The sequence below is a fragment of the Gossypium arboreum genome, chromosome 4, assembly GCF_025698485.1.
Source record: "Gossypium arboreum isolate Shixiya-1 chromosome 4, ASM2569848v2, whole genome shotgun sequence".
Lineage (NCBI taxonomy): Eukaryota > Viridiplantae > Streptophyta > Magnoliopsida > Malvales > Malvaceae > Gossypium > Gossypium arboreum.
The window spans coordinates 46,968,570-46,986,898 of record NC_069073.1 but is presented as its reverse complement, the minus strand read 5'-3'; positions in this window follow the sequence as shown (position 1 = coordinate 46,986,898).

Sequence of the window (18,329 nt, the reverse complement as noted above, 5' to 3'; positions counted from 1 at the left end):
TCCAGCCTGACTGGTAATGTCAAATTGGTTGGTATCTTGAGAGGGTTTGGCCGTTAACCCCTCGTGTCCGACACCGGCGTCGGCCACGAGTTAGGGGTGTTACATTCATGCTTCCTTTTACGAGCCATTTTCGCATGGCCGTATACATATACATCACCACATTTTAAACCAACAAGGGGTAGTCCTATACATGCCATTTCAAAGTTCAACCAAAATTTATACCAAAATAGAGGCGTTGATAGTGTGGATGACTTGACTTTATTGATCCCGAATCCGATTGCTATCGGCGAAATCTATAAAACAGAGAGCCAAAGCAGCGGGGTAAGCATTTTATGCTTAGTAAGTCTCAAGGAATATAATCAACTCTAATTACAGCAATACATTCACATAGCCAAATGCATCATTTCATTAATACACATTCTTACTTCACACTTCATCATTATATACTTTCACAAAGTATCAATCAATTCAATAACTGAAATTCATTAGTCGATTGAGCGAATGTTGCTCAAACATGTCGACTTTCAATGCACATATAAGCGTACCTTATTCTTTGGGCTTCTCGAGTGTACTAATTGAATTTATTACAGCAACCAACACTCACCTCCAGCCCAAGATTCTTGAATATAACCGGATATAAGCATGTGCACAAATGCCTTGGTCTTAGCCGGATAGAATGACTTCATACGAATGCCTTGGTCTTAGCCGGATATAGCCACTTGCACAATTGCCTTGGTCTTAACCGGATATAATTTCAACATAATTGTCTTGAGGCTTAGCCCGGATATCATTCAATTTCTCATGCACACATACATCAATAATCATTGGACATACATATTTCATTTTCGTTACTAAGGCTCAAACACAATTATAATCATTAGCATAATCGCCTTGGGACTTAGCCCGGTAGAATTGAATACTCATACACACATAAATCAATAATCAATACATCCATATTTCATTCCACATAATTCAATTAAGGTCACTTCTTGAGGACTTACCTCGGATGTTGTCGAGCGGCTTTTATGGCTATTCGATCACTTTTCCTTCCCTTGTCCAATTGTGGCCCTCTTAGCTCTTGAGCTAATTCAAACAAATTCAATTTATTAAAACCTCATTATGCTAGCTTATGGCGAATATGACAAGGAGTTTAAATGGTCATATGGCCACCCTTTAGCTTGAATACACAATGGTCATGCACATTTTATACTACATCAAGCAATTCAATACAATTCATTCGAGCATCAAGGAAAAGCTAAGGCCATCAATAGGCTACCTTAGGCGAATATACATGTCCATGTTGAGGCCAGTTATGCACTTAATACCACACAAAACAGCATGCATTTTACTAGTTAATGCTTTGCATATTGTAGCTCAAAACTTATAATATAGCATCAAGCACTCATATGTGTGCTAGGCGAATGTGCTTGCAATTTCACAAGCATTCTTCAACATCTTCTTCTTTAAACAAACATATTCATCACTTACTTCATAACCAAAACATCATGTGCAAACATATATATACATATATGAGCATGGCGAATTTCAAGGTGTCCATAGCCATCCAAAACACAAATTTTAACTAACATGCAAGAAGCATGAACCATGCTTGTGAATGCATCATGGCGAATATGACAATCATGCTCCTTTTCAACTTCAATCATGATTAAACAAAAGAAAACTCAAAATCTTACTCAAGAGTAGACAATCCATCATTGCATGCATCATCATCAAGCTTTACACTTAGCATGCAATGGCTTTATCACCATAACAACTTTGGCCAAATACCATTTCCATGGCATAACAAAGATTTGAGCCATGGCTAACATGCACATCAAGTTAGCAACCAAAACATGCATGAAACTCCTAACACAACCTCATACATACCTTAATCTTGATGCAAACTTAGCCAAATCTCCTTCTAGATCTCTTCCAACCCAAGCATGAAGCAAAAATCCTCCCCTTTTCCTTAGTATTTTCGGCCAAGAAGTGAAAATAGATGAACAATTTTTTTCTTTTCTTTCTTTAGGATATTCGCCAAGGGCTATGGAGAAAGATGAACACTTTTTTTGTTTCTCATCCTACTAACATTAATTTTTTTTCCATACTCTTATTTTATTATTTCTAACATCCACCACTAGCAAAACATGTTTAAGACATGTTTTCTTTTATATATTCATCACCATGGCCAGCCACTTCCCTCTCTTTGGGTAAATTGACATGCAAAACCATACTTTTGCATGCATGTACTATTAGACCTTTGAAGATTGGCCTATCACCTTTCAACAATGTTTCATATAAGTCCATCTAAATAAATTCACATGGAAATGATCAAATTAATGCATGCAACTTTCACACATGCATTTGCTAACATCATAAACATAGAATATAACTTCTAATTACTTATAAGACTCGGTTTAACGGTCCGACACCACTTCCGACTAGGGTCAAATTAGGGACGTCACAACTCTCCCCACTTAAGAAATTTTCGTCCCGAAAATCTTACCGTAAATAGGTTTGGATATCGCTCTTTCATAGAGTTCTCGGTCTCCCAATTAGCTTCTTCTATCCCGTGCTTGAGCCATAACACTTTCACTAGCGGAACCTATTTGTTTCGCAATTCTTTCACTTCCCGTGATAGGATACAGATCGGTTCTTCCTCATAACTCATATTAGCTTGAATTTCAATTTCTGATGGACTAATCACGTGCGATGGATCGGATCTATAGCGGCGAAGCATCGAAACATGAAAGACATCGTGAACCTTTTTGAGTTCAGGGGGCAAAATCAAACGATATGCCACTGGACCGACTCGCTCGGATATCTCATATGGCCCAATGAACCTCGGGCTCAGCTTGCCCTTACGGCCGAATCTGAGTATCTTTTTCCAAGGCGATACCTTGAGAAACACTTTATCACCCACCTGATACTCGATATCCTTACGCTTCAGATCCGCGTATGACTTCTGACGATCGGAGGCTATCTTCAGACTTTCACGGATTACTTTCACTTTCTGTTCAGCATCTCTAATCAAATCCACCCCAAAAATCTTGCTTTCACCGAGCTCAGTCCAAAACAATGGTGTACGGCATTTACGACCGTACAAGGCCTCGTAGGGTGCCATCTTAATACTTGATTGAAAGTTTGTTGTTGTGGCGAATTCAATCAACGGCAAATACCGTTCCCATGAACCACTAAACTCGAGGACGCAACATCTCAACATATCCTCAAGTATCTGAATTATCCGCTCGGATTGACCATCGGTTTGGGGGTGGAAAGCGGTGCTGAAATGCAACTTGGTACCCAAAGCTTCTTGCAACTTTTTCCAAAATCGCGAGGTAAATCTCGGATCTCTATCCGACACGATGGAAATAGGCACCCCATGTAATCTCACAATCGAAAGCGTACAATTGGCTAGTTTGTCCATTGAAAAATCCGTACGTACGGGGGACAAAGTGAGCCGACTTAGTCAATCTATCTACCACGACCCAAACCGCATCCTTCTTACTTGCTGACAATGGCAGTCCGGATACAAAGTCCATTGTGACTCGATCCCATTTCCACTCGGGTATCGTGATTGGCTGAAGTAATCCTGAAGGCACCTGATGTTCCGCTTTCACTTGTTGACATATTAAACATCTCGAAACAAAGTCGGAGATGTCTCGTTTCATACCATGCCACCAAAACCGACGTTTCAAATCGTTGTACATCTTCGTACTCCCCGGGTGGATTGCCATTCGGCTACAATGGGCTTCATTCGAATTATCGAAATGAGTTCAATTCTTTGGAACACACAGACGACCTTTGAACCTCAAACAATCGTCATCATTGATTTGAAACTCCGAGTCCTTGTTCGGAACACACTCAGCCCGTTTTGCAGCCAACTCGTCGTCGACTTTCTGAGCTTCTCGAATTTGATGTGTCAATAAGGGCTTGGCTTTCAATTCAGCCACTAACACACTGTCGGATCGAACAGACAAGTGCACATTCATCGCTCGTAAAGTGAATAATGATTTACGACTCAAGGCATCCGCAACCACATTCGCCTTTCCCGGGTGATAGTCAATGACCAGCTCATAATCCTTTAACAGCTCGAGCCAACGTCTTTGTCGCAGATTTAAGTCTCTTTGGGTCATCAAATGTTTGAGACTTTTGTGATCCGAGTTCACATGGCACCTTTCACCAAATAAGTAATGTCGCCAAATCTTTAAAGGCGAATACGATGGCGACCAATTCGAGATCATGGGTCGGATAATTTTCTCGTGTGGCTTTAATTGCCTCGACGCATAGGCCACAACTCGACCTTCTTGCATCAATACACAACCTAACCCAAGTAAGGAGGCGTCGCTATAGATGACAAACTCTTTGCGAACTCGGGTTGCACTAGAATTGGGGCTTCATCAAATAAGTTTTCAGTTGATCGAAACTTTTTGGCATTTCTCCGTCCATTCGAACTTAACATCCTTTTGGAGTAACCGTCATCGGCGTGGCTATCGTTGAAAAGCCTTTACAAATCATCGGTAATAACCGCAAGCCCCAAAAGCTTGAACCTCGGTAATATTTCTGGAGGCTTCCAATTAAGTATGGCTGAAATTTTATTGGTCGACTCGAATACCGATCAGATACCACATGACCCAAGAAGCTAACCTCTCTTAACCGAACTCACACTTGCTGAACTTAGCATATAATTGCTTATCCCATAAGATTTGCGGCACTAACCGCAGGTGTTCAAGCATGTTCGGTCTCATTTCTTGAATAGACCAAGATGTCATCAATGAACACGACTACTGAATCGATCCAAATATGGTGCGAAGATCCGATTCATTAAATCCATAAATACCGCGAGGGCATTAGTGAGCCCAAACGGCATCACTAGGAACTCATAGTGACCATATCTCGTTCTAAAGGCAGTCTTGGGTACGTCCGAATCTCGGATTCGCAATTGATAATAGCCCGATCTTAAATCTATTTTCGAGAACACCGAGGCTCCTTGATTGATCGAACAAGTCATCAATACGTGGCAACGGATATTTGTTCCTTATCGTCGCTTTATTAAGTCGACGATAGTCGATCTACAACCGCATGGTTCCATCCTTCTTCTTCACGAACAACACTTGCGCACCCAAAGGCGAAAAACTCGGGCGAGCAAAACCTCTATCCACCAATTCTTGCAATGAGCTTTCAACTCCTTTAATTCCGTTGGTGCCATACGATACGGAGCTATCGAAATGGAGTGGTACGGTACCAATTCGATGCCAAATTCTATTTCTCGAGCAATTGGTAAACCCGGCAATTCTTGAGGAAAACATCCGGGTATTCACAAACCACGACGCAGATTCGGGTTTCTTTTCGATTCCTTGTCATCGAAACACGTCGCAAGGTACGCCGCACCCTTTTCTTACATATTTTCGGGCCAACATCGGCGATATTACGGTGGCAACCCCTTTAAGTCCGTAGACTCAACCCGAATTATTTCATTATTCGCGCACCTCAAATCGATAGTCTTGCTCTTGCAATTTACAACCGCATCGTGCATGGTCAACCAATCCAAACCAAGAATAACGTCGAACTCATCGAGCGGCAAAAGCATCAAGTCCACGGAAAACAAGAACCTCGGAACACTAGGGGACTTTTCTTGCACACTTTGTTGACAAGCACGTAATGACCCAAGGGTTTGACACCGAATTACAAACTCGATGAGACTCAATAGGCAAAGTCTTCTTTGGATGCTAAGGTTTCACATATATATGAATGAGTAGAACCGGGGTCAATCAAAGCAATCACATTTGTATTGAAAAGAGTGAAAGTACCGTAATGACATCCGGAGGCGGCATCCTCACGTGCGGCGTATGGCATAAGTCCTTGCAGAACACGAGCCTCGGATCTAATGGTAGCATCTCTAGATCCTCTCGACCGCCACCGACATTGCCCATATTTCTAGGTGGCCTACCTCGGCGATGGTAGCACCCGAGTTTCCACTCGACTTACATTACATTCATGCATCCTCGGGCAATCCTTCATAAAGTGGTCGGCCGACCCACACTTATAGTAGGAGCGATCATGAAACCAACAGCTCCCCGAATGCCATTTGCCACAATGTGGACACTCCGCCCTCTCTCGGCGATCATTTCCACCACTGGCGATTGAAGTGACTCGTGTGGTCACAGGGGGTCGATCGCGTCCTCGTCTAGAAAAGCCCGAAACGCCTCTAGACCGGCTCGCATCATCTCGAAATCTCTTTGATGCTTGTTGAAGAGACTTTCCGAGGACCTCTTCGAATTCTCCGGTTCCCACATCAGCTTTTTGTTTCTCCTTTCTAAGCTCTTGACTTTACAAGCTCGTTCAACAAGTACTACGAACTCTCGTATCTCGAGAATGCCAACGGACATCCTTATATCATCATTCAGCCCATCCTCGAAGTGTTTACACATAATGGCTTCGGACGAAATGCATTCTCGCGCGTCGGCTAAGCCTCACAAATTTTCGTTAAGTGATCGATGGCCGACATAGAACCTTGCTTAAGGCCAAGGAATTCCCTTCGCTTTTGGTCGATGAATCTCGGTGATATACTTTTTTGAACTCGGTTTGAAAGAATTCCCAAGTCACTTGCTCTCTAGGTACCACGAAGTCGAGTACTCCACCAATAGTAGGCGGACTCACGTAGCAAGGAGATGGTACACTTTAAGCACTCATCGGGTGTACAGGATAGCTCATCGAGCACGGGATAGTGTTATCCAACCAAAATTCAGCTCGCTCGGCATCATCATCATCCGTAGCCTTAAATTCAGTGGCCCCATGTTTTGAATCCTATCGATTGGGGCTTACTTGACCTTATTTGGTCGATCCGGAGGTATTGTAGGTCTTGAGGGTTGCATTTGTCGGGAATGGAGGTTGTGGAACAGTAGTGTTAGTTCGAATGTATTGATTAAACCATTCGTTCATCACACTATAAAAGGCTTGCCTAGCCTCGTCATTCGGATTACTGGCAATAGGTTGAGAGTCCGCCGGCGCTGTCCCTTCTTGGCGGAGCAGCGCCACACTCTCCACATCATCAGCTATCGCTCGGTTGGGATCGGGATCCATTGCTATAAATAAACACAAAGTCAAATTGTTAGAAATCACCACACTATCGAGTCATCATTTAATGGCACGTATAGCTAGACCCCAAACACATCACGGTAGTTCTAGAATCGACTAAACCGTGGCTCTGATACCAATAAAATTGTAACACCCCGAACCCGAGACCATCGCCGGTGTCGGACACGAGGGGTTAACAAGCCAAGTTCACATGTTTTGCCCACCAATTTGACATTTCCAGTCAGGCTGGAAAACTGCGTCACCGTCGCCTTAAAAATCATATCTCGAGTTTCAAAACTCAGAAACTGGTTTCGTAAATTTTCCCTGAATTTAGACTCATATATCCATCCATGGATTTATTTCTAGAATTTTTGGTCGGGCCAATTGGTACAGTTTATTAGTTAAAGTCACCCATGTTACAGGGATCGACTGCTCTGACCTTCGCGCGTTATAACTTGAATATCTCTCTGTACAGGGCTTTCATACTGGTTCCGTTTGTTTCTAATGAAACTAGACTCAAAATGGAATCTTTACATATAAGGCACGACTCCTAATTCTTTCTGGATAATTTATAGTAAATTTTTAAAGTTGCGACAGGGGACCCAGAAACCGTTCTGGCCCTGTCTCACAATAGCTTTAATATCTCTTAACATGTAACTCCTATGACCATTTCGTTTCTTCCATATGAAAATAGACTCATCAAGGTTCATTTACATAGCTTATTCACTATTTAATACCATTCCTACAAATTTTGGTGATTTTTCACATTCACGTCACTGCAGCTGGCAGCATCTGTTTTTAAGGTAGGTCTTACCTATTTTGTAGTCTCCATGAACCAACTAGTCTTGCCATACATAGGTTCATATATGATCATTTTAACCATACCAATGGCTGATCATGTGACCAACACTCCCATTTCCAATCCATAATCACATCATGACACCATATATATACATACAAACCAAAAATAGTCCAAGTTCATGCTTCCTTTTACGAGCCATTTTCGCATGGCGTATACATATACATCACCACATTTTTAAACCAACAAGGGGTAGTCCTATACATGCCATTTCAAAGTTCAACCAAAATTTATACCAAAATAGAGGCGTTGATAGTGTGGATGACTTGACTTTATTGATCCCGAATCCGATTGCTATCGGCGAAATCTATAAAACAGAGAGCCAAAACAGCAGGGGTAAGCATTTTTATGCTTAGTAAGTCTCAAGGAATATAATCAACTCTAATTACAGCAATACATTCACATAGCCAAATGCATCATTTCATTAATACACATTCTTACTTCACACTTCATCATTATATACTTTCACAAAGTATCAATCAATTCAATAACTGAAATTCATTAGTCGATTGAGCGAATGTTGCTCAAACATGTTGACTTTCAATGCACATATAAACGTACCTTATTCTTTGGGCTTCTCGAGTGTACTAATTGAATTTATTACAGCAACCAACACTCACCTCCAGCCCAAGATTCTTGAATATAACCGGATATAAGCATGTGCACAAATGCCTTGGTCTTAGCCGGATAGAATGACTTCATACGAATGCCTTGGTCTTAGCCGGATATAGCCACTAGCACAATTGCCTTGGTCTTAACCGGATATAATTTCAGCATAATTGTCTTGGGGCTTAGCCGGATATCATTCAATTTCTCATGCACACATACATCAATAATCATTGGACATACATATTTCATTTTCGTTACTAAGGCTCCAACACAATTATAATCATTAGCATAATCGCCTTGGGACTTAGCTTTGGATAGAATTCGAATACTCATACACACATAAATCAATAATCAATACATCCATATTTCATTCCACATAATTCAATTAAGGTCACTTCTTGAGGACTTACCTCGGATGTTGTCGAGCGGCTTTTACGGCTATTCGATCACTTTTTCCTTCCCTTGTCCAATTGTGGCCCTCTTAGCTCTTGAGCTAATTCAAACAAATTCCATTTATTAAAACCTCATTGTGCTAGCTTATGGCGAATATGACAAGGAGTTTAAATGGTCATATGGCCACCCTTTAGCTTGAATACACAATGGTCATGCACATTTTATACTACATCAAGCAATTCAATACAATTCATTCGAGCATCAAGGAAAAGCTAAGGCCATCAATAGGCTACCTTAGGCGAATATACATGTCCATGTTGAGGCCAATTATGCATTAATACCACACAAAAACAGCATGCATTTTACTAGTTAATGCTTTGCATATTGTAGCTCAAAACTTATAATATAGCATCAAGCACTCATATGTGTGCTAGGCCGAATGTGCTTGCAATTTCACAAGCATTCTTCAACATCTTCTTCTTTAAACAAACATATTCATCACTTACTTCATAACCAAAACATCATGTGCAAACATATATATACATATATGAGCATGGCCGAATTTTAAGGTGTCCATAGCCATCCAAAACACAAATTTTAACTAACATGCAAGAAGCATGAACCATGCTTGTGAATGCATCATGGCCGAATATGACAATCATGCTCCTTTTCAACTTCAATCATGATTAAACAAAAAGAAAACTCAAAATCTTACTCAAGAGTAGACAATCCATCATTGCATGCATCATCATCAAGCTTTACACTTAGCATGCAATGGCTTTATCACCATAACAACTTTGGCCAAATACCATTTCCATGGCATAACAAAGATTTGAGCCATGGCTAACATGCACATCAAGTTAGCAACCAAAACATGCATGAAACTCCTAACACAACCTCATACATACCTTAATCTTGATGCAAACTTAGCCAAATCTCCTTCTAGATCTCTTCCAACCCAAGCATGAAGCAAAAATCCTCCCCCTTTTTCCTTAGTATTTTCGGCCAAGAAGTGAAAATAGATGAACAAATTTTTTCTTTTATTTCTTTAGGATATTCGCCAAGGGCTATGGAGAAAGATGAACACTTTTTTTGTTTCTCATCCTACTAACATTAATTTTTTTTTCCATACTCTTATTTTATTATTTCTAACATCCACCACTAGCAAAACATGTTTAAGACATGTTTTCTTTTGCCCATATTCATCACCATGGCCGACCACTTCCCTCTCTTTGGGTAAATTGACATGCAAAACCATACTTTTGCATGCATGTACTATTAGACCTTTGAAGATTGGCCTATCACCTTTCAACAATGTTTCATATAAGTCCATCTAAATAAATTCACATGGAAATGATCAAATTAATGCATGCAACTTTCACACATGCATTTGCTAACATCATAAACATAGAATATAACTTCTAATTACTTATAAGACTCGGTTTAACGGTCCCGACACCACTTCCCGACTAGGGTCAAATTAGGGACGTCACAGAGTGAGATTTCGCTGCGTTAGTAGGGAAAGCTAAGATAGCCGAGGAAGTAAAACGAACTGAACGGCAGAATCGTGAGAGGGTTCGACCCAGATTTAGGAGGGATTCTAGACCCTCGGGTGCTGCAAATAGGAATGCTAAAAGAGCTAGAATGGAGGAACCAGTTTGAGCAGTTCCGGTGAATACCTTTAGATCGCAGGCTTGCAGAGACTGTGGCAGAGTACATATGAGGGAGTGATAGAAACGAACTGGGGCATGCTTTTGATGTGGGTCAAAGGAACATAAGTTCAGAGAGTGTCCTTGGAGAGCAGCTCAGGATCAAGCTGCGAAACAAAGAGGTGTCCAACAGCCGCGAGAGGATAAAGCTAGACCCTCGGAAAATTGAGGCGATTTTGGAGTGGAAGCCACCAAGGTCAGTAACAGAAATTCGAAGTTTTCTGGGGTTGGCAGGCTATTATAGAAGATTTGTGGAAGGATTTTCTGTGTTGGCAGCACCGTTAACGAAACTTATAAGGAAGGGAGCACCATTTGCTTGGACAAATAAGCAGCAAGAGGCTTTTGAGAAGTTAAAGAAGGTTCTGACAGAAGCACCAGTGTTGATTCAGCTAGAGTTCGGTAAGGATTTCACGGTATATAGTGACGCGTCACATGTAGGTTTGGGCTGCGTGTTGATGCAAGAGGGTAAAGTGGTCGCTTATGCTTCACGATAGCTTAAGCCTCATGAGGTAAACAATCCTACTCATGACTTGGAGTTGGCAGCGGTGATTTTTCCGCTTAAGATATGGAGGCACTACTTGTATGGGGAGAGATGCATTATCTATACGGATCACAAGAGTTTTAAGTACTTGCTAACTCAAAAGGAGCTGGATCCTAGACAGCGAAGGTGGATAGAGTTGTTAAAGGACTATGACTGTTCGATTGAGTTCCATCCAGGTAAGGCGAATGTTGTGGCTGATGCGTTGAGTCATCGAACTATGGCGGAATTGAAGGCAATGTTTGCTCGTTTAAGCTTGTATGACGATGGAAGCTTATTGGTAGAGTTACAAGTGAGACCGACTTAGGTGGAACAGATTAAGAAGCAGCAGTTGGTGGATGAGTCATTGGTTTTTTGGTTTCAGCAAGCTGAGAAAGGGGAGAATCCAGACTTTGGATTAAATAATGATGGGGTTCTTTGTTTCCAAGGAAGAATTTGTGTGCCGAAGGACTCTGACTTGAGATTGATGATTTTAAAGGAGGCACATAGTGGACCTTGTGCTATGCATCCAAGAGGGAGTAAGTTGTATCGAGACTTGCGAGAGCTGTATTGGTGGCCTGGGCTTAAGCGAGAAGTGACTGAATTTGTGGGGAAATGTTTGACGTGTCAACAAGTAAAGGCCGAGCATCAACTGCCTTTAGGATTGTTACAGCCAGTAAAGATACCACTTTGGAAGTGGGAAAGGGTAACTATGGATTTTGTAAGTGGTTTGCCATCGACACCTTCCAAGAAGGATTCAGTTTGGGTAATTGTGGATAGGCTGATGAAATCTGCCCATTTCATACCTGTTCGAACAGATTACTCACTTCAGAAGTTGGCCAAGTTGTATGTGGCAGAGATAGTGCGGTTGCATGGAGTGCCAGTATCAATAATCTCTGACCGAAACCCAAGGTTTACATCTCAGTTTTGGTAGAAGTTGAATGAGGCGTTGGGAACGCGATTGGATTTTAGTAAGGCTTTTCACCCTTAATTGGATGGGCAGTCGGAGAGGGTTATTAAGATTCTAGAAGACATGTTGAGAGGTTGTGTTATTGAATTTAGGGGCAGTTGGGAGGATTACTTGCCATTGGCGGAGTTCGCATATAACAACAGTTACCAAGCAAGTATTCAGATGGCTCCTTACGAGGCACTATATGGGAGAAGGTGTCATTCACCTACTTGTTGGGCAGAGTTGGAGGAAAGGCAAGTATTTGGTCCAGAGTTGGTAGCATATACTGAAGACAAGGTCAAAGTGATCAGGAATCGGTTAAGGGAGGTAGCGGATGACAAAAGTCTTATGCTGATCTGAAGTGTAAGGATATTGAATATGCTATAGGGGACATGGTCTTTTTGAAGGTATCGTCTTGGAAGAAGATATTGAGGTTTGGTAAGAAGGGCAAGTTGAGTCCACGGTTTATTGCGCCTTATCGAATCCTTAAGCGGATAGGGCCGGTGGCTTATCAGCTAAAGTTACCTCCGTAGCTGGATCGTATTCACGATGTCTTTCATGTATCCATGCTAAGGCGATATCATTCTGACCCTACTCATATCGTGCCAGTTGTAGAAATTGAAGTACAGTCGGATTTTACCTTAAAAAAAGAACCTGTGTAGATACTAGATCACGACATCAAGGTGCTGAGAAGGAAGTTAGTCCCATTGGTGGAGGTACTTTGGAGAAGGAAGTCAGTCCGAAATTTCTTTAAGGAGGGTAGAGTTGTAACATCCTGATTTTCGGGTTTTTCATGATTCTCGAGATTTTGGTAAAGTTTTTAAAATTTGGTATTTGGTTGTGAAATTCATAATTGGAGTATGTAATTAGGCTTATGGAAGGCCCATGTGATGACCAAAACCCGGTAGAATTTTTGAATTTTGGACTTAAGGAGTTAGGGGCTTTGGATAGGTGGCCTTATTAAAAGGTGTGGGTAAAATGTAACACAAAAGAGCCCCTGGCAATGTGGCTAAGTGACGCCACTAATGAGCTAAAAAGGTGGCGTGTAAGTGGTTGGGGGAAAGCCAGGGTTCAATTCACTGTGATGGCAAATGAGATGTTATTTTTATGCCTTGAGCATGCAGAAGTTGAAGCCGAATGGAACTCTGTTGGAGAGAGTTTTAATCAGTTGAATGCTTGAATTAAGGAGTGATAAAGGGAGAGATTTTAGGGATTTGAAGGAGGGATTAGAGTTGGCCAAATAGAGGGGATTAGGGAGGAGAAATCGGCTTGGAATTTTGAAGGTAGCATTTCGGCATTAGGCTATAGTTGTGCCGATTTTCCTCTGTTGGAACACCATAGAGCCATTCTTTTCTTCCTTTTTCTTCTCTAACCGGAACTATCACCCTTTCCATTCATCTTTCTTTCTTTTCTTCTCCAAAACCACCTACTATTCCTTTCTTCCCATCTACTACTCTCTTTCTCATCATCACTTTTGCCGAAAAGCCACAAAAGCCGAAACCTATGAAGCTTGGTTGTGCCAATTTCTTGTTGACCAGCAACCTTCTTTTTTCTCTTCACTTTTTGGTGGCCAATTCCTTCATCTACTAAGTTTTAAGTAGTACAAAAAAGAAAGACTATGGTAAGTATTCATACTCCAATCGATTCAGTAGTATAACTGTTGACAAAAGCCGAAACCCCCTATAGTTTAGGGAGGTTGTCGATTTGAGATATAGGCCTTATTGGGCTTCTTCATTTGATTTTTATGGTTTGTATAGTGGAATAGATAACTTTGGAGGAGTAGCGAGGCTTGGAGTGTCAGTGTTGGATAAGATTGAATCATATCGTTAGACCCTGTGAAGGTAAGTGAACTATGGCCATTAGGGGTTCTTTGGCCGATTTTGGTAAGGTAAGATTTGGGTTGATTAGCATGAACTATAGACTAAGAATGGTGGTGAATAATTGCAGGTTGCTGTGGGAGACTTCGTTGGTGAACGTCATAAAACAGGCATGTAACGAACCCTCTTACGTAGCTTAACTCGATATATGCCGAACAGCCGAAATGCCGAAAATTCTAGCATTTCGAAGACTCGTGAGCATGCGAAAGCTCATAGGTTAGCTTGATACGGTAAGTTTGATTATCAGGATTGTTGGAATAGGTAAGGGCACGATTTGCTGCATCACGGTAAGTTGGGCCTCGAGGGGCTGAAATCGGGCCCAATGGGCTTTTGGGCCTATTTGGGTAAGTTGGTAGAAAATGGAATCCAGATAAATTGCACATTAAGACAGTTAATACCGTTATGGAATATAGGCTAAATGGGCCTAGATGACTAAATCGGCCATGCAGGGCCCATTAGGGGTTTTTGGCCCAATGACTCGGTTTTGCTAAAATGGGCTAGAGTCGCTGATTAAACACTTGAAATTGTTGATAATTGATAATGAGCATGGAAAACCCTAATAATTGGTAGAGAAATGAAATTACCCTTATAATGTGAAAATGACCTTTTTTGTCCCTAGGTGAAAATGACTGTAATATCCTGATTTTGGGCCTAGTCGGAATAGCGGTTTTGTGACCACAAAATTCGAGATAGAAATAATTATTTTATAATTATTTTGAGGTCTATGATATGATTGCATGATTTTGTGAAAATTTCGTGAAGAAATTTTATGCATAAAGTGCTTAAATTAAAATTAGGGACTAAATCGAATAATTTGTAAAACTTGCATTCTAGAAGTTTCTAGTATGAAATTGTTTTGAAATATTAATTAGGAGGTCTTAAATAGAAATTTTACCAAATTCTAAGTCTATGGACAAAAATTGGACATGGATGGAATTTTTGGAATGTTTAGTAGTAAGGGCATTTTGGTCATTTAGGGGTAAAATGAATTAAAATACAAAATTAAAAGCCAATTTTGCTCATCTTCAACTCCATGGCCGAATATAGCAAGGAGAAACCATGGCTAGGGTTTTTCAAGCTTCCAAGCTCGATTGTAAATCCGTTCTAGCATCGTTTTTAATGATTTTTACGTTTTTGGAGTCCCGGTAGCTCGATTTAGCTTATGCTAGCAATAATTTAACCTAGGGTTTATATTTGGAAAAATACCCATAGGTGAAATTTGTGTATTTTGGTGTTTTATGATAGAATATGAGGTTTTAAATTATGTTAGACAACTTGTGCTACTCAGTTTTAAGTGAAAACGAGCGAAAGGGCTTAATCGGTAAAAATACCTAATAGTCATAAGTACATGTTAGAGTGAGAATTTGATGTTTCCATAGAAGGGAAAAATGATCAGCATGTCATAAAAAATAAGAAAATAGGCTGAACTTTAATTTACGAGCTTTGGGGCAGAAGTGTAAATATGTAAAAGTTTAGGGGCAAAATTGTAATTTTTCCAAAATATGATTTTGGGTCAATTTGAATAATGTGAGTCCTAATTAGACTATATTTTAAATGATAGAGCAAGGAAAACTAAAACTCGGGCTAAAATGGGGAAAATACCAAGTTGTGGACGAAATGGTAAAAGTAGCCATTTTCGCATACGAGGTAAGTTCATATGTAAATGTTGGTAACATAGTTATTATTTTAAATGTTTTAATGTTATTTAAATGATATGATAATTATTATGAAATATCATACTTGTGACAATTGTTTGATAATATGTCAAATTATGTGATATACTTGGAAAATGTGAAATACTACCGAGTATCGGTATCGACATTCCATAGAAGATGGTTGAGACATATGATTGGGAATAATGTCCCGTTGAACCTTAGGAATGGATTAGGATACAAGTGACATGTCACTGGGATATTTGGGCATTCGAACTCGTTGAGTTGAGTCCGAGTTCACTTATGGATGCGAGCGTCCGAACTCGTTGAGTTAAGTCCGAGTTCGAGAGATGTAACTAGGCATCTGAGCTCGTTGAGTTGAGTCCGAGTTCACTTATGGATGCGAACGCCCGAACTCGTTGAGTTGAGTCCGAGTTCACTTATGGGCGGGTTACATGGTAGCTTGGCTACATATGTGGCACTTATGTGCAAACTTTCCATGTATCCAAATTATATTCCGATGTGTTCAACGGGTAAAGTTCTCTTGAAATGGAGGAATACTCAAGATGAAAGGGACGTATTGGTAAGTGTTGTGAAATGGGTACTTTGAACAGTATGTACTTAACCCTCGGGTTGAAAAATCGATATAACAACAATATGGTAAGATGATAAATGAAAATGTGATATGAATGTCTTGGTGATGATTATGCAAATGATGTTTTATGTTTGCTTATATGGTTATGTTACTTGCTATTTGCATGTGAACTTATTAAGCATTTATGCTTACTCCTCCTTTTCATTCCTTTTAGTTTTGACAAGCCATTTCGAAATCGGGAGCGGTTGGGGCTCGCTCACACTATCCGTATACCATCTTGGCATAATGACTTGTATATTTTGAGTATGGCATGTACAAACATTATCATCATTTTGTATATATGGTCTTATGATATGGTTATTGAGTGGTATGGAAATTCTTGGTAATGATTAGCCATTGAAATGGCTAATCATGATCATATTTGGTGTTATGTATGTCAAATTGCTAGCTAATCCATGGAAAACATGAAATAGGTAAAATTTACCATAAAATAGATTAGAACAAAGATAGTGACGTGAATTTGAAAAATCACTAAAAATAGTAAAAAAGGAATTAAATAATGAATAAGTTTGATGAGTCTATTTTCATATGGAAGAAGCGAAACAGGTATATGAGCTATATTTTATGAGATGCTTAAATTTTTGTGAAACAGGGCCAGAGAGATTTCTGGATCCCCTGTTCTGACTTTGGAAATTCACCATAAATTTTAAAAAGATAATTAGAATTTATGCTTTATATGTACAGATTCCTTATTGAGTCTAGTTTTATTAGAGACAAACGGTATAGTCATTGAAGCACTGTACAGGGAGATATATGATTTGTAATACACAAAGGTCAGAGTAGTCAAACCCTGAAACAGGGGAGACTTTAACTAATAAATTGTACTAATTGGTCTGACCAAAAATTCTAGAAAAAAATTAGTAGATAGATATATGAGCCTAGTTGCAGGAAAAAATTACAGAATTGGATTTCGAGTTTCAGAACTCGAGATATTATTTTTAAAGTGACTGTGATGCAGTTAGCCAGCTTGTCTAGAAATTTTAAAATGAATTGTATGAGCTGTTTAAGTAATGAATTAAGTCCGTTAACACCTCGTGTTCGACTCCGGCAACGGTCTCAGGTACGGGGTGTTACAATGACCATTATACCCCTAGGGTTATGTTATAATTAAGATGCATGTGATGCTTCTTTTGTACATGATATGCCATGATATGCACATGATATATTCACATATGCATGGGTTGGGTTTTATATGAACGGAGGAAGTGCTAAAGGGCCTTTGCCCCAGTTTACCGAAAAGAGCTTTGCCCCAATTATTAAAAGAGGCTAGGCCTCCAGTTATATGATAAAGAAGCTATGCTGCCAGTGGAGAGTTTGGTTGGGTGGGTTGAGTTATTCCCCACATGGAGAGCTTGGTTGGTACGGGTGGAGAGTAGCGGTTGGTGGGTTAAGTAGTCTCCCCAAACGGGCTTGCAGACATCCATTAATTTTGCATGTGATATTGAAATGGGCCTATGGTCCATACCGATTACAGTAAAGGCTTCGACCCAGTGATATGATTTATGAAAAGGCTTTGGCCGAGTAACCGTTAAACGAAAGGTTTCGGCCCAGTGTATATTGAAACTGAACTTGGGCTTAGGCCCAGTACGTGATATTGGTTGGGCTCTGAAAGGGGCTTGTTCCACACTGAGTTTCCAAACTCACCCCCTTCTTTATCCTTGCAGGTGGGCCTTGATGTGGGGACTTGGAGCCGGAGGGGATTCAACGTGGCCACAGTGATCGCTCTTGGACTTTACAATAAGTAACTGATTTCCTTTAGTTTATCTTAAATACTATTTATTTTTGGGTTGTAATAAGGCCATTTTAACTATTTCTTTCTGGGATTATTTTATTTTTAATAACTCTAAATATTTTTGATAATAATTCAAATGGGCTAGACTTAGGGCGCGTTTACAAAATGATACTCGTTTTCAAAATAACATAACGACCCGATTAACCAGTTTATCAAAGATATCTACTCAAATGAATTTCAACTCGTTTATCAAAGTGTGGCAATGGTTGTGGGCATGTCTAGGATTGGATCCAATCAAGA